The 18469-nt window shown below is 41.5% G+C and overlaps 1 protein-coding gene across 3 annotated transcripts in view; it reads right to left on the bottom strand.

Moving 5' to 3' along the window:
- ADIPOR2 (adiponectin receptor 2) overlaps positions 1-18469 on the bottom strand; it is a 73595-nt gene that overhangs the window by 13726 nt on the left and 41400 nt on the right. The window lies entirely within an intron of this gene.

Genomic DNA, 18469 nt, shown 5'->3' with positions numbered 1-18469 from the left:
GGAGAATAGCTCAGTGGTTTGAGCATTGGCCTGCTAAACCCAGGGTTGAGAGTTCAATCCTTGAGAAGGTCACTTAGGGATCTGAGGCAAAATCAGTACTTGGTCCTGCTAGTGAATGCAGGGGGCTGGACTTTATGACCTTTCGGGGTCCTTTCCAGTTCTATGAGATAGGTATATCTCCATACATTATTAGAATCATCAGCTATAAAGTCCACAGAATGATGAAGCCCATTCCCCTATCAATGCAGGATTACTTCCTACACAAAGTTTCAATCTGTTTTAGTACTAAAATCTTTAATAATCTTGAGATGGTGCCACAAAAAATTTTTAATTCTGGTAGCCTAGGATAAGCCAGAGTGAGGCTGCAGTCAATTTCAATGCAAGATTTGCAAGCCTTATACTTCAGACTTTCATCAAATTCAGGTAAATTTGTTCACTCAAATCTGCTTAGCTGAAAATTATGCCTATTCAACTGTACTATGAAGTGTTGATTTGTTCATCTCTGCTGGTCCGGCAAGATGTTCCAATAGTAAAACCAGGAAATCAGAAGTTGGGCAGAGGCATATAGATATGTTGAAGATGGTGTCATAAAAATTTTATTAAGATTGTGTTTAAAAAAAGTGAATGGTACAGAGTTCAAGCGTAGAAGTTTCTGGTCATCAGGGAATAATGTACAGATTATCAAGGTGTGTGAAGTTCAATTTAAGATTGGATGGCATAAGGAATACATAATCTGCAATAACCCTGATGGGGGTAAAAGGTTAATGGGTTAAAGTACAGACATTGAGATATGAGGGTATGTTGTTCATATAATGGCTATGTTCAGGTGTGGAGTATAAAGCAACTAAGCCAAAAACACTTCTGAATGGAAAGGTTCAAATACTAGTTACAGGAAACCACTGTACAGACAGAGGCCAGGATTTTGATCTGGAAATGGAAAAAATGAAACTCCAGAATCCTGTTTTTAAAAGCAGGAATATAGATGGAGGAGTTTTATCAATCATAAAAGAGAAAATCATTAGCTACAAAAATTCCATGCCACCCATTCACCAGCATATCAAAAGGCAGAGGATAACGCAAGTGCAGACATGCTTTGGTCATTCCAATTTCAGTAAATAAAGAAACAGGTCACTAAATTCTGCTTTGTTTATTAGAAGTGATCCATACTACCAGGGACTCAACACTTCCTGCTGCCTCTGCAAGATTTCTCTTGGCAGCGGAGGAAATAGTCATAGCAGTATTGAGTAGGGGAAGGGAGGGGAACCCTTTTGTGCCCTTCAAGTCTCTGCCCTAGAAAGCTGCCAAGAGTTCGAGTGGCCAAGTCACATGCAAAGATTTGGAGGCCAGAAGGTTCCAGAATGATTATCTTGATAGCCACAGAACTTCACACCTTAGTAATTCCTGCATCAAGCCCAATAACTTGTTAACTACTGCATCTCTTAAGGAAACTTCCAGTGTTGATTTAGTCTCTTCAAGATATGGAGATTCTGCCATATCCCCTTTATATAATGTACCAATGGTTGATTACTCTGAATGTTAATTTGCACTTTATTTCCAGTTTGAATATTTCTAGCTTCAACTTTGAGCCACTGAATCTTATGTCTCTGTTTGCAAGATTAAACAGCTAGGATTAAAGAGTCTTTTCCCAGTGTAAGTACTTCTAGACCATGATGTTGCCTCTTAAGTTTAATTGTTTTAACTTCTTGAAGAGATTAAGTCTTTTATTATAATGAGTGTTTTAGAACTAGATTCATTCTTGTAGCTCTTTTCTAAACACTCCATTTTTTCAACATCCTTCTTAACGTACTGACACCAAACCTGGACACAATTCATTTGACAAGACCTGTTTTCCATGAAATTACATTGCCACAATTATATTTTTGTCCTTTTATTCTTCAGTGATAGTCTCGTAACAGGCACTGCATTATTTTGCTCAGGATCGAAGCCAGGCTTCAGGCCTACAGTTAGCTGGTAACCTGGTTTACTTTTTTAAATACTGGCACAGCAGTGACCCCTGTCTCCCTCTGGAACTTGCCGAAGTTTATTAAAATCTAACATCAATGATGCAAAACTCCTCAGTCAATCCTTAGACCTCTTGTGTGGAAGTTATCTAGACCAGACTTTTAAAATCCTTAAAAAAAAAAAAAAAAAAAAAAAAAAAGTAAGGAGGATATTAAACAGCATCTTACTACTGTTGGAATAGAAATTGAAAGTAAATATAACATCCAGCTTAATTCCAAATACAGAAAACATCTCTGCTTTTCAGCATCGACAATTTTACAATCGCCTCCCAGTAACAGGACCTCTATCATTAGGATTTTTTGTTCCAGATTTATTTTAAAAAATTCCTTTAAAGTTTGGATCTGCTTTGCACTACAATACTCTGCATATAAGGCCTCCTTCATAGGTCAGTCCTGTTACAATGTACACTTTCCAAGATCAAACCTTACAGAAAGGTAGGACTGAAATTTGAATTCCAACACATCTGACATGGGCTAAACAGATAGGCTGGCCTTAGTTACATTAGGGAATCCCTCTCTGTCAGACTACAGCAGAATCAAATAACGTGTTCGAACTAACAGTTCAGTTTTTAAAACAAGAGGGGCTGGAGGCAAGGGATATTGACTGAAGGATCTTAAATTAAGGAATCCATTATTCCCCTACCTCACTAGTCTATCAGAGCCTAAATTTGTCGAACCTCAGGATACACTGCAAGGCCCAAAACATCAGGCTTTTTTTATTTCTAGTATGAGAGGGAAAAGTTTTAATTTGGGTGGATTTTAGGGGGATTAGAAGACCACAGTTAATTATGAACTACAGCCAAATTCTGCTTGCATTTTGGAGATATGCTAATAAATGAATAAAATAATGCCAAGCTCCTTACAGTAGTGATAGCAGGAACTGAGACAGCAAGCATCTTGAGACCTGGCACCATTAGGTGCCATGTACACAAACCAAATTTCTGCCAAGCAACAGTGTCCCCCTTTCCCCCCCCCCCCCCACACACATCTCCTTCCTATCAGGCTATAAAGTTAATGTTCAAGAAAACATTAAGGCATTAATATTTAATGTGAGCCAGTTTGAGGTTTTTCAATACTCCTATTTTCCCCCCAAAAAATAAAATATCTGGTTAAGAAAAGGATGAGATATTTTGGTTCTTAGTAAGGTACATATTTAAATGTATTTCAAATGTAGAAACACTAACTCCCACTCCTGTGCTCTCCTATGTCCCATTAGACTGAACAAATGAGGGACTGCAAGTGTTAGAGAGAGATAGAATTATGTCACTGGAGCATGACATTAGCTTAGCTTCCAGGTGGTGTATTATTCAGCCCTCATTCATGACAAGGGGAAAAACAGAGCACCAGAGCGCTAGGAAGGTCATGAGGATACTGACACCTGCCTCACATATAACAATCAGGATCCTGTTTCACCTTAGAATGGTATAAATTACATAAAGAACATTCCCTCAAAAGACATTTCCCAGTAGCTCAGCAGAACAAATGCATATGCAACTCTAAAGGCTGGTGTAGCAACCCTTTGTTTATAGTTTCTACAGGGGACAAGAAAAGTGTGCAACACTGAGGGTATGTCCACACTGCAGTCAGAATGTGAGACTGCAGCATACCAGGGTCCCAGGCTAGTCCTGTCTGCCTGGACCCTAGATACATACTCAAGCAGCTACCATCCATGCTGAGCAGTGAAGTCAGGACAAGACAGCAGCTAGATCAATAGAGCCCTGAAAATCTGCAGATATCCGTGGACTATGTTTGTGGATCACGGATAGATGCAGATCCAAATTTTATATCTAGACCCCTGAAAATCTGCAGATATCCGGACCATCTTTACAGATTGCATGTGGGCATCAAAGCTAGCTCAAGTATTTCCACATATGCTGCAATTGCACCTCTTGATTGCAATGAAAACCTACCCAGAGACCGTCACACTTTGAAAGCCAACCCTGCCAGAGACGAGGCATTTTTAGAAGCTTTCAATTCTTGTCAAATTTAGATAGTAAGAAAAGCTGGTTTGTGCTTTGCAGGAGTCCTGTATGAATGCTATTGTCCGACTGATTTCACAAAGGAAATTATCTATTTGATTTAGATACTTAGCCTTGGTTAAGCTTTCCCACTGCTGTGTAGAGTTGGAAGCAGAGTAGGAAGGAGTTGTTTGGGTTTTTAAAATGGTGTTCAGTGTGTATAAAACTGAAGATGGATACCTTTTGGAGATGAGGGGAGAAAACACAATCACGAGTTGGTGTGGAATTAAGTACAGGACATCACAACTTCTGCCTGACTACAATTCCCATTATTCCTTGAAGATTACTAGCTGGGTAGTACAGTACATAATGTCACCCTAACACATGGCCAGGAAATGCTGTCTCAGGTCTCCAATTTTAACCGAAGAACATAGAGGCAACTGGCATCAAACCCAAAAGGAGCTTTTACAGAAAGAGTCAGTTAGTTGTGTATTTTAAATACACAAGCTTCAGAATTTTACCCTTTCCCCCTTAGCCACAGAGTTCTGTTAAAATGTTGATGGAAAGGTCTATAAATAGATGCTTCTCATGTCACACACCTGTTATAGACAATGCACTATGTGAGGCGGAGAGGAGAGGATGAACAGCTTTCTAGTGTTATGCATTGCTCATTCCAGATATGAATACTGCTGTTCAACCACATGGCAACTAGAGACTCCACTAATATGAAGTTATGACCTGCCCTGAAATTAGGAGTGGTGGTGCAGTCACTGAGGGAGGAAGCCAGGCACTGCAATGAGCAAACATTAAATCATGTTCCAGTGTCCATAATAGAAGCACACTTTTTATTGATTTCAGTAATGCAGCATGTTTTATGCAGTGGCCTTTTCCATTTCAAACTGGTAAAATTCTGAATACAAGTAGACTTGCTTTCGGTGAGATTTCTGCTGTAGTTTAGTATTCTGACTAAAGGAGAACATTACCTATGAAAGCAAGAGTACCCTGGGCATTTCTACAGCACGTTCTGTCAGAGGAGCTCAGTGTTTTAAAAACATTAGCTGTATTTAGGGTAACACCTATGTGAACAGAGTATTATCCCTATTTTACAGAGCCAGAGAATAAGTAACTTACCCGTGACCATAGGAAGTCCAATGGAGAGCTGGGAACAGAACCAAGTCCTCATGACACCTAGCTATTAAAACTATTCTTGCATAGCTACCAACATTCCCACTGCAAAACCCAATAGTCCTTCCTGAAAACATATCCCAAGTTCTGCTTGCTGTTTCTTTAAGACCTCCCACCACTAGGGGCTGCTGTGCAGAGAAGGGGAAAGTGCTGATTCCCCCATCTGCCCTGCTGTTTGATCAGAGCAGAAAGTTGTTCAGAATCAAGGGGGCTCAGAGCTTGGGTATTTAAAAGGTTCAGAAGCTTGTGTATTTAAAATACAAAATTGACTTTCTGTAAAAGCTCCTTTTGGGTTTGATACCAGCATTCAGAAATCCCTGCCCACTCAGCATCAGGACCCAACCTAGCTCCACAGTGGAGGCGATGGAGGAAGCTCATTCCCCCCTTCTCCATCATAAGGACTTGAGAAGTAGAAAACTTGATTTAACGGGTTAGGATAGACAAATGGCAAAATGGGGGAGAAACAGGAGATAAAGCACTTCAAGGAAATGAACAGCAAGGGCTTTGGAAGGAGAGAGCCACTCCCTTGTGAGAGTGCATTCATTTTCATAGAATATTAGGGCTGGAAGAGACCTCAGGAGGTCATTTAGTCCAATCCCCTGCGCAAAGCAGGATCAACACCAACAAAATCATCCCAGCCAGGGCTTTGTCAAGCCGGGCCTTAAAAACCTCTAAGGATGGAGCTTCCACCACCTCCCTAGGTAACCCATTCCGGTGCTTCACCACCCTCCTAGTGAAATAGTGTTTCCTAATATCCAACCTAGACCTCCCCCACTGCAACTTGAGACCATTGTTTCTTGTTCTGTCATCTGCCACCACTGAGAACAGCCTAGTTCCATCCTCTTTGGAACCCCCCCCTTTTAGGTAGTTGAAGGCTGCTATCAAATCCCCCCTCACTCTTCTCTTCTGCAGACTAAATAACCCCAGTTCCCTCAGCCTCTCCTCGTAAGTCATATGCCCCAGCCCCCTGATCATTTTCGTTGCCCACCGCTGGACTCTCTCCAATTTGTCCACATCCCTTCTGTAGCGGGGGTAGCAAAACTGGACACAATACTCCGGATGTGGCCTCACCAGTGTCGAATAGAGGGGAAATGATCACTTCCCTCGATCTGCTGGCAATGCTCCTACTAATACAGCCCAATATGCCATTGGCCTTCTTGGCAACAAGGGCACACTGCTGACTCATATCTAGCTTCTTGTCCACTAATCCCAGGTCCCCAGCTTGTCGCTATACATGGGATTCTTCCTTCTTAAGTGCAGGACTCTGCACTTGTGCTTGTTGAACCTCATCAGCTTTCTTTTGGCTCAATCCTCCAATTTGTCTAGGTCACTCTGGACCCTATCCCTACCCTCCAGCATATCTACCTCTCTTCCCAGTTTAGTGTAATCTGCGAACTTGCTGAGGGTGCAATTCATCCCATCATCCAGATCATTAATAAAGATGTCAAACAAAACTGGCCCCAGGACTGACCCCTGGGGCACTCTGCTTGATACCAGCTGCCAACTAGACATCGAGCTGTTGATCACTACCTGTTCAGCCCGACAATCTAGCAAGCTTTCTATCCACCTTATAGTCCATTCATCCAATCCAATCTACTATAACTTGCTGGCAAGAATACGGTGGAAGACTGTATCAAAAGGTTTGCTAAAGTCAAGATACATCACATCCATCGCTTTCCCCATATCCACAGAGCCAGTTATCTCATCATTGAAGGCAATCTAGTTGGTCAGGCATGACTTGCCCTTGGTGAATTCATGTTGACTGTTCCAGATCACCTTCTTTTCCTCCAAGTGCTTCAAAATGGATTCTTTGAGGATCTGCTCCATGATTTTGCCAGGGACTGAAGTGAGGTTGACTGGTCTGTAGTTCCCTGGGTTCTCTTTTTTCCCCTTTTTTAAAATATGGCCACTATATTTGCCTTTTTCCAATCATCCGAGACCTCCCCTGATCGCCATGAATTTTCAAAGATAATGGCCAATGGCTCTGCAATCACATCAGCCAACTCCCTCAGCACCCTTGGATGCATTAGATCTGGACCCATGGACTTGTGCATGTCAAGCTTTTCTAAATAGTCCTTAACCTGTTCTTTCACCACTGAGGGTGGTTCACCTCCTCCCCATACGGTGTTGCCCAGTGCAGCAGTCTGGGAGTTGACCTCGTCAGTGAAGACCAAGCAAAAAAAAGCTTTGAGTACTTCAGCTTTTTCCACATCTTGCGTCACTATATTGCCTCCCCCATTCAGTAGGGGTCCCACACTTTCCCTGACCTTCTTCTTGTTGCTAACATACCTGTAGAAACCCTTCCACAAAAGCTTATGCCCAAATAAATTTGTTAGTCTCTAAGGTACCACAAGGACTCCTCGTTGTTTTCACTTCCTAGGGCTTCAACAAATACAACACATCAGACTGTGGGAGTGAGAGATGTCTGATACAAAGGAAGTTGGGCTTTATCAGTACTTTAGACAGGGGACAAAGTCAAAGCAAAAACCAAGCCTGTGGTATAAGGTATCTTACTGCAGTCTGCAACTGCAATGTTAAGTAGCCTAATTATGAGGTCTCAAACATGTTTCACAGCAAGGCAATCTAGATCTTAAATATCAGCAAAATGTCATCTCCTACTTGGAGAGAGAGATACCAGCTCCATTCATTATGCAGATAATCATGAAAATTAGAGTTTTTTTAGGAATTGTTTTGAATAGCCATTGCCTTCTATTTTAATGTTTAGCTGAAATGCAACTATAATAGCAATTCTCCCAAAACATCCAATGCTGCAATATAAAAATCTTAGGGAGCTCAGGAATAGAGTGATATATAAGAAAGAATATCCATGGGTTCTCTGAGAGGTAAGAAATATCAGAAATAAGGAAGTCTCCCCAAAGAAGGTTTCCCATATCCTAGTAAGGCAATCAGCACAGGCTTACTACTGATTTCTGTGTAGTCTACCAATGATAAAGTTTTGCAGGGGGCACCACTGTAGGCTCTGCCCTCCTATTCCGATTCCTCTGCAACTTCAGGTCTTTGCATGAAACATGCTCCTCATGCAAAATGGCAGGATTGTGAGGAAAGAATCCTTTGGCCCTCCATTACCTCTATTGCATTAAACAGCACCATAAGCCCCAACAGTTCAATGGGACATCCACAATTTGTTCCTTTAATCCTAAATGAGGTTCAGTTGTCACCTGGCTGCACTGTGATAGCTACAAGAGCCCAATTTGATTATGCAGGAGCCATTTAGTTAGTTGAAGATGTACCACACACACACACTTAAAGTTAATTTAGTGTTGGTGAAGAGGTACCAGAGTAACAGATTTGCAGACCAATGTCCTTCAGCCACCAACGTGCTTCAGCCTGGACTTTGAAATACCACCTTTAGGGTGGAGAGAAGAATTTATCTTGAGACCCATTTAATCCCTGCTCTTCTTTACTGAGACTGAAAACAAGAGGCCAACTGTGTTCACTAAAAATTAGACAAATCAATTTATCACATAACATCAACTACTACTGACCTGTAATGTATCTTACCTGCAACCAAGAGGTGTGGCACTATCCTACTTCCAAGCCGCTGGGCTTTCTAGTTCCTTCAAAGTGAGCTTTTGCAGGTTCATAAAGGACTCTGTTAGAGTTCAGGTTTCAGAGTAGCAGCCGTTTTATAGTCTGTATCCGCAAAAAGAACAGGAGTACTTGTGGCACCTTAGAGACTAACAAACTTATTAGAGCATAAGCTTTCGTGGACTACAGCCCACTGTCCACGAAAGCTTATGCTCTAATAAATTTGTTAGTCTCTAAGGTGCCACAAGTACTCCTGTTCTTTTTGTCCTAGTTCAGCTACACTCACTGCTGACATCCACTGCTTGCACTGGACATATTTTTGTAGCATCCATCTTGTTTATAATGGGAACTGCTTGTCATCAAGTGACTTTCTGTAATACTTTACACTTTTTTTTTTAAGCATACGCTACAAAATAACTTCGAGATGTACTCAGCATTAGTTTCCAAGAATGTGAAAGCATTTAGAATAAGCCTGGCATACCGATATCTTTGAAACCTATCCTTTTCCATTTTTATCCTGTAATATTAAAATTCTAAAAATCAAGCCTGTATTTTAAAAGTCTCATGTTTAAGATTCCGCCCCCCCACCCCAAAAAAAAACCAAACAAACAAACCCACACCTCTTAGTTTCCCAGAATGGATCAGAAAATTGGTCTATGAGTGGTCTGCATCTGGCAGTAAATACCTCAGGTTACAAAAAAAGCAAACAACCTCTCCCTATACTGTACCCAAGTTAGGGCTGGTCTACACTGGGGGGTAGGGGGGGGGGGAAAAATCGATCCAAGATACGCAACTTCAGCTATGCGAATAGCGTAGCTGAAGTCCAAGTATCTTGGATCGAATTACCTGGGATCCACACAGCGCAGGATCAACGGCCGCGGCTCCCCCGTCAACTGCGCTACCGCCGCTCGCTCTGGTGGAGTTCCGGAATCAACGGTGAGCGCGTTCGGGAATCGATATATCGCGTCTTAACGAGATGCGGTATATCGATCCTGGATAAATCAATTGCTACCCACCGATACGGCGGGTAATGAAGACATACCCTTATACATGGAAAATGGGGAAGGAGGAAGATATTCCTTCCTGCACTATACAGGATGGCAGATTTGGTATTAAGCACAAGATGATTATTTAACATGCTTGGCTACCAGTACTGTGTCAAAGTTAGCAATCCTTTGTTATTGTTGTTTTTAAGAGTTCAGCAATGATATTATCTCAGTTTTCCACTGCAGTTACACCTCTACCTTGATATAACGCAACCTGATATAACATAAATTCGGATATAACGCGGTAAAGCAGCGCTCCGGGGGGCAGGGCTGCGCACTCCGGTGGATCAAAGCAAGTTCGATATAATGCGGTTTCACCTATAACGCAGTACGATTTTTTGGCTCCCAAGGACAGCATTATATCGAGGTAGAGGTGTAATTCACAACACATAGTTGGCTGACAATTATTAATATTTCTTTAGTTCCACTCAATTTTTTTTTGAGCTCTAACTAAAAGATCACTTGAAATAAATGGCTGTTATATTTAAAACTATTCTGAAATTAAGAGTTTAGCTCACATTTTGTCAACTAGTGATACCATTCTTCCCCCGCCCCCCAATATCACCCACTTTTAAAAAGAAATCTCATCTGGACATCCATTTGTTAGTCTGATGGCAACTGAACAATTAAACTATAATCCACTAGATTTTCCTAAGGATTCACAGGAGAACTGGTGAGGTATGGATTAGTCTCCTAAAGAGAAGGCTGACACTGACTCTTCGGGTATGTGTGTGTGCGCTCACACCCTACAGTGGTATGTCCTCTGAAATTATCAGACATCCATTCCTGAGCTTCTGCCAGGTCAGACTCATGATATTTTGCTGCAGGCATAGGAGTACTGGAGACCAAAATTTTCTATTTACCAACATGTGCAGCTGTAACATGTGAGCTTCTTAAAGCTTTCAAAAAGAACCAGAACCCTGCTGTTAAGAGACTCCTTTCTGAGCCGAGCCATCACTTGATTACCTTTGGACTTCATGTGGTTAATTGGCAGTGTACATATCTATGTAGTATAAGACTTTAGCGCTCTGGACATCCTAGGTCTCAAAGCTGAACTGCTTGTTATGCCAAACCCCACATGGGCCCTGAAGCTGGCATCATATGGGTCCCAAGACTAGGTTCAGTCTAGAATCATGCTAGGGAAAGAACAGTGCTGAATTTATTCCAAACATCCATTCCTTCCTTCATTTTCTCGCAAAAAAGTGTCAGCATTTGACTCTTTTGCTGTGTGTCAGCCCTGGGCAGAGAAGCATGCCCCAAGGAGAAAGCTCCTTGGTATGAGAGGCATGGCTCTGTATAGTAGTATTCTGAGGGCAAGGCAGTAAGTCACGATCATATTCATGTGTACTGAAAAAGAAACAAGCCAGCGTGTATAACCGATGGATAAAGTGTAGTTTGACTTTCAAGTTATTTAATACTTTTTTGAGGTGGCATGCAAAAGTTATAGATTCCAATAACTCGAAGACATTGGCCATTATGTGCTGAAGAGCTAGGCCAAGCGGGGCATTAAAGATAGCAATATTAAAAATACTACCTTCTCTTTGTGGTCCCTTGACATCCAATACAGTTAGTTTCGTTCTGAGTGAAGCCACCATGTCCCAATGCTGGCGATATCACTTACCAACTGGCTGTTTTTGGCAGAAGATTATGTTAATCGGTTTCCTTTTTAAAGGCTATTGTACATTTAGAGTTACTTCAGTTTATGCCCTTTGTGGTGTAAAAAGCAGCTTTGAAAAAAGTGCAATGTTACTAAAAAAAAATATATATATATCTATCTTGCCTTAGGGCTTGTCTACACAGAGTTGTTCTAGAATTGCATTTGAAATTGCGCTTTAAATGCAGACTCTACTTTAATGTGAATTAGCTTTCAAGTGTAGACAAGGCCTAACTCCCTGTTAGTCAGTCCATCCAGGCTTCAGCAGGGTGGTGGGGTGGTGCTCAGAGCAGAGCCAGCAAGAATAGCTGTCAGAAGGACCAGAAAGAGTGAATTCTTCAGTAGTACTGTGCAAAACTCTTTGCAGCTTGGCTACTGGTCAATGTGTGCTGAATGCCTCCAAGTTATTGGAATTTAGCACTTTTCCTCTGCAGGTCACCTTTTAAAAAAATTAACACAATTTAACATAAAAACACTTTGAAACGGTTTTGGAGAACTGGTCATGGATAACTCCCTGCAGGCACTGATTAAAGGAACAGGCACCAACATTCAAGCAGTTGTTTAGGAAAAAGCAGTTGTAGGGTCACTCATTTTGGCCTCTGCAATCTTAACATATTTTTTTAGTTAGAATTAATTACTCCCTTTGTCACTGGATGAAAGAGGTTTTGTTTGCTCTATGTGCATGACCAGCTACTGATCTGTGTGCCAGTGTTCAGTATTGACAAGCACTGAGATCTCTCCATATATGCATCTGCTCAGGGAAAGGACTGTTTCCCAAATGGAAGAATGTAAGGGCTATGAAGAACTGCACCTGCCACAGAAGGTTCTCACATACCGTTCTCCATGGCTTTTGTAGATATGCTAAACCCCAAAGCAGCAGCATGACAAAGGCAAGTTGCCTAACACTGAACTTGCAGAGAAAACACTTAGGGCTCGTCTACACTGCCACTTACAGAGCTGAAACTTGCAGCGCTCAGGGGTGTGTTTTTTCACACCCTTGAGTGAGGAAAGTTTCAGCACCGTAAAGTGGCAGTGTAGATAGTGCTGCAGCGCTGTGAGCCGCGCTCCCAGTGCTGGTAACTATTCCCCTCGTGGAGGTGGGTTTTTTACCGCTCTGGAAGAGCTCTCTCCCAGTGCTGGAGCTGCGACTACACAGCCACGTTAAGGCACTGCTGTGGCAGCACTTTAACCGTAGCTGTGTAGACATACCCTTACTAAACTGGGAAGTTGTTTTGTCCTGCATAATTTAGGACTCAGCAATAACCTAAGGCAGGAAGTTTTACGTAGTTTGTGAAAGGGAACATACAGGTAGCCTTTCTTTCTACCATCCCCAGTTATTGAAATGCTGCCTCAAGTCCCTTCCCCCACATTTGTCCAAGTGAGGCAGATGTGATCTCCATGAGAACAAAGGCATATGGCTATGTGGAATCTAACCTTTGTGCAGAAAAACATTTGTACCAGTGAGTGCTGAATAAAACCCCTCCTCCCTCTCCTAGATACACAACAGCACAGCATGTGATTGTTACAAAACCAGCTGACAGGCACAGAGAACACAGAATACAGCAGGGTGCCAACGCTCCCCTGCAAAGCAGCTTCCAGACAAATAACTAGACGCCTTTGAGTTTGACCCAGCTACAGTGCAAGCAGACCTCCCTCATTAGAGCTTTTCCTGCTAAGTTTCTGGCTAGTTTTTTGGGTAGTAGGTGGAAGGAAGCAGGGGCAAAGAACCCTGTCTTTGCCATATGTTACTGCCCTTCTGGGTAGGGTACTGCCTACTCAAGGCTAAATAAGATCACTGATGCTCCTCTCCCTTTAGCACATACCCGCAGACTTAAAACCTATAAGTAAGTTCTGGATGTGCAATTATTTTCTTTTACTGTTCAGTAGAGGATTGCACCAATTGTAGTATGCAGGCCAGTCCTGGCCTGTGGAGCCCAGAAACAAGGTCCTCACCCCATACTCCAGGAGTCCATACAAGGGACACAGAGCCCACAGGTGTTTGGGGCGGATTGTCCCAAAATTCTTTGCTGAGCAAAAACTGTCATTTTACTTCCTATCATCAACACTGGCGCTAGCTATTTGCTTCAGCAAGTAACAATCTCGGCACGAAGGAATAGCCAATGGAGACAGTAGCGCCGATGTTGCTATATTATTTAAGATGTGCAGAAAAAAAAAAAAAAAAGAGAGAGTCCCAGTAAGCATCTTTTGCTAGAGCCACTGCTCTTTCCAGTTCCCTAAAACAATTACCTTTACTGACAAGCGTTGGTGTGTAAAACGTAAATAGAGGACTAGGAGAATACAAGAAACTAAGAAAATCTAGGGCAACAAGGTCTGGATGTATCGGAGATCCTTAGCTACCCTGTTATAGTCAAACATATTCCAATTTACATATACTGCAGTACACCTCTACCCCGATATAACACTGTCCTCGGGAGCAAAAAAAAAAATCTTACTGCAAGATAGATGCATGTAAATGTTTAATACACAAAATCCAAAAGGCACAATTAAGTTATGGATACTGCCACCTAATAGCTTGCCGTTAAAGTCCTTGGTGCCAAGTTTTGCATTGGGAGGCTTAAACTGGATCCCCTCCTCAAATTGTCTCCAGTAAATACAATCCCAAACTTCTGCTGAGATTTATTATCTCAAACCTTTTGCTCATCTTCAGACTCACGTTTTAATCTTTCCTTTTTAAAAAGCAATTCTTTCCCTTTTCCTTACCACCTAAACCACTTTGTGCTTTAAGTCGTGCGCAGATTCTTGTAACAATACGCTGACATCACAACCTTTTTAAAAAGATCAAGCTAGTTGCATTGAGAAGTCACAGCCCCAGTCTTTGAGACATGCTCCATCTGGACATTCTCCAGGACTACTTCTACCCACTTACAGAAGTAAGTGCTAGTGAATTATTTTCCCCATCGCAGGCTATCCAATCTTTCAGAGCAATGGGTCCCCATTTCACTGAGGCACTTTTATGCCACACATTACAGCTACACAGTACCGCTCAGCCACAAGAAAGAAAACATCACTCAACAGTACAAAAGACTGTGGTGGTTGGAATAAATGCAAAGAAAATGGTTCCTTTGTTCACTTTCTGTCAATGGAGGATTAAAATACAAAAGCAGAAAGAGTCAAGCACAGGTTTTTAGGGCTGTATAAAAAGCCCATTCATCAGGTTATGAAAAAGTCACATGCATTTGATTGTATCGGTTCAACAAAGCCACAGTAAGAGGCATTTCTTTAGGAGATATCTCTGCCTGAAGTACAGCAGGGGAACAAAGACAATCCAGATTATACAGAAACTAAAAAGGAAGGAGGGGGGGGAAAAAAAAAAAAAAAAAAAAAAGACTGTCACGGAAGCCAGACGATCCAGCATGGGACGGTGGAAGCAGGACTGCTATAATTAATGATTTTCCAACATATGCACACAGATCTAAACCACAAAGAGAGAAGGTAAATTGCAAGAAGGAAGAAGAGGCGAAGACTTGTAGAAAAGCCTTGATTTGCTCAGTCCCACTCCCATCACAACTGAACAGTGTCACCAACCGTCCACAAGATTTAGATACCAGGTCACTACTCCACATAAGCAAACAGAAAACAAACAAAGGTGAAGAGTGCAACTGCACACTGCCACAACACTACAGCAGGCAACCTGGGATTGGGTGAGATGAATGTTCTTTGAATGGGGGAGCATTTCATGAGTGCATGTGTCCTGAACTGCTATAATTAATGAAAAAGCTATGGGGTAGATTGAGGACTAATTGCAGCTTCAGGTATAAAAAAGCCAAATAAGGTTATAATAGTGTTTAACACGAACATGTATCAATTCTTGTATTTAGTACAAAAACTGGACACATCCCCAATACATGGTGTGTTCTGGCATACGTATTATTGGTATTATTCATAAGCATGTTAGGTAGGTTGCCATTAATCTTTTAAACCACCATGCATTAACATTGTCACATTTTGCAGAAAGTGTGAAGTTTAATACTTATTTGTACTTGTTATAGTCACCTACTTGTAAAGCCAGGTGTTTTAGTGTTAGCTGCAGAAACCTCAAGGGTACTAAAAAAAAGTTTAATACTAAAGATTAGAATCCTTAGGAAAATCTACTGGGTTTCTTTTTAAAGTCAGGATGTTGTACTTCTAAGAGGTCCAATATACTGTACTTCCAGGGCAAGAAATGGATACTATGTCACAATGACGAGTGAGAGAGGATTTGGGAGAAATAATCCTAGCTCTTCAACAGCACAAAGTGTGCATTTCTAGCTGGTAGTTCCCTAGCTATACCGTTTAAAAATAGAATTATATCAGGACCAAGTACTATCAGTCCTGGGGTTTAGACAGAATAATTTCCACCTAGGGGTGAGGTGGCAAGTGTGCATGCATGCTCATCAGGTGCAGGGAGGGTTTAGAGAAGCAGACCAGCAGTCTGATCAATAAGTAGAGCGTGGACGAGAAGGGCAAAGGTGAACAACCAATACAGTTTATCACACAATTGCAGCAATAAATGAAGGTTACTTACCTGTAAGAGAGATTCACACTCTTAGATACACTGACAGGTGCCACTGAACAGTGCAGCCTCCTACTAACAGTGCCTATTAGAGAGTTCATACATCCACTCCCAGTCCCTCTCCTCAGCTTTCACATATGTTCTGAGGACAGGGATACAAGAGGGGACGTGGCAGCAGTCTGTGCTGTAACCAGGGCAGAGCAAGCTGGGCAGCTGCCCAGGGTGCAAAGCCGCAGGGGTGGAAAAATGATGAAAAACTATTAGGGGGCGCAAATATGCTTCCTCACCCCGAGCACTAAAATGCCTGATTACGGCTCTGGCAGCAGTTGCTACATCTGTTCCTTCCACTGCTAATGCAAACCCAGGAATAATTAGGACTCTGCAAAAGAGGGGAACGAGGGCGAGGAATCTGAATATGCAAAGTCCATCTTGAAGAACCTTGATTACAAGTAAGCTTCATTTCTTTGAGTGTCCTCTGTACAGTCACACTCTTGGGACAGTTTAATCAGCAGTATATATAGGGGAAAAGATGGATGACAAGGAGTTCTAATTCAATAAACAACTGAGAACTGATGTACCAAACTGGGCATCCTCTCTCTTTGTGATATCTAAACATGTAATGCTTAGTAAATACAGGTACTGAACTACATACGGCCACTTTACAAACTTCCATTACTGGGCCATGCCATAAACATGCTATAGAAGCAGCCAGCCACCACTCCAGCAAAGTGTGCTCCCAGCAGAGCAGGGGGAAGATCATGAGGCATATGAAACAAACAGTTTATATGAAGTTCTAAAATCCTTGGTCCTACTTAAATAGAAAGGTAACATTCCTTCAGCATCCCAGCAATGTAACTTTACCTCACTTTTATGTGAATGTGGTCTGGGGAAAACACTGGTAAAGTAATGGATTGACTGACATGGAAATCCAAAATTACTTTTGGTATAAATTTTGGGTGAGAACTAAGAACTACTTTATCTTTATGAAACATTGTAAATGGACAGTCAGCCATTAAGTTCACTAACCCTTCGGGCTGAAGTTGTTGCTATAATAAACGTAATTTTAGTTGCAATATTAAAAATAGAGAAGATAAAGGTTTAAAGGATGGAGCCATAAGCTGAGTTAGCACTAAGTTTAAATTCCATGAGAGAATAAGCTCTCACCCAGGGATAGAGATTTAATAAATATTTCAGAAACTTCTTAATATCATGAGAAAATATAGATTTAGTATCTATTGGTATATGAAAAGCCACTACTGGGGTTAAATGTACCTTGAGTGATTATTTATTATTATTATTATTATTCTTAAGCAATGTTTATTCTTTAAAAACATCAAATACTTTAATATGGACTAAAAAGGAGTTGTCCTAAGATCAATATCCTTCTCAGATACTTAAGAGTGGAAACCTTTTCCATTTTAAATTGTTATATTTTCCAGTTGACTGTATTCTAGTGTGAAGTAAAATGTTTTGTAAGTCTACAGAGAAAGGTTTCTCTAACTCTGACAGCGTCCTATTGCCCACACAGACAGATGCAACAAAAAAGTTGATCTAGATAGTACACTTTCACTTGCTGCTGCAAGAGAACATCTGGTGACACAGAAAAGCGTTTAATTCCTTTTGGAAAGAAGGGGAAAGTCCATGTATCACTGCTGTCTCAGCCATGCTGAGGAGATAAGTATCATCTTGCTGAGTCCTGTCTGATCTTCTTCACAACCTTCAACATTAGAGAATGGTGGGAAAGCATACATCAGATCTGTATCCCAATTAACAAAGAATGCCTCTGTTAAAAAGTGAGTGTTCATTCCTGCTCCTGAACAAAAACGGAGGGGGCGCTAATACTGAATCTTATGGCAAATAGATCTATATTAAGAGTACCCCAAAGAGCAAAAATGTGCAGGATCAAACACTCCTTCAAGGACCATTAGTGCAGCTGGAAAGAGTCTTTGCTTAACTGGTCCACTAACTCAGTGAGACACCCTGCCACATGCAGAGCTACTGAAAAAATATCATGAAGTATACACCAAGCTTCCCTGCCTCCTTGCAAAGCTGTGAGGACCTGTTTGTTTACATAATACATTGCTATCATATTGTCTGCCTGCTTCAAGCAGAGATCCTTGCACCTAACAGAGGAATGATCTGAATGCTAAAGGAATTTCTCTCAACTCCAGAACATTGATATGAAAATGACACTCTCGTTTATTCCACAGACCTCTTGGAAATAAAGTTGGTGAGGTGTGCACCCCAGCCTGTTTTCGAGATGCCTGCTGTAGTTATTGCAGAAGGAGAGGAATGGTTGAACATCACTCCCTCTCAGTACATGCTCCTGGTCCATAAAAGTTTTCTGGATTATGTTTAGAATAAGTATTAGATTCATGTTGCATTCTGCAGGTCTGAAGTTTCTTGCCAACCAGTGATGAGGGGCTCATCCTTTGTCTTGCATAAAATGTGACATGTTATTGATGCAATAAGACCCAGTAAGGAGAGGAAGAACCTTGCTTTCTGGGATGGACTCTGAAGTAGAGCCTGAATGGTAGATTTCA

Source organism: Trachemys scripta, chromosome 1, assembly GCF_013100865.1.
Source record: "Trachemys scripta elegans isolate TJP31775 chromosome 1, CAS_Tse_1.0, whole genome shotgun sequence".
Classification (NCBI taxonomy): Eukaryota; Metazoa; Chordata; order Testudines; family Emydidae; genus Trachemys; species Trachemys scripta.
The sequence above is the reverse complement of the archived record's forward strand: the minus strand, read 5'-3'. Positions and strand labels throughout refer to the sequence as shown.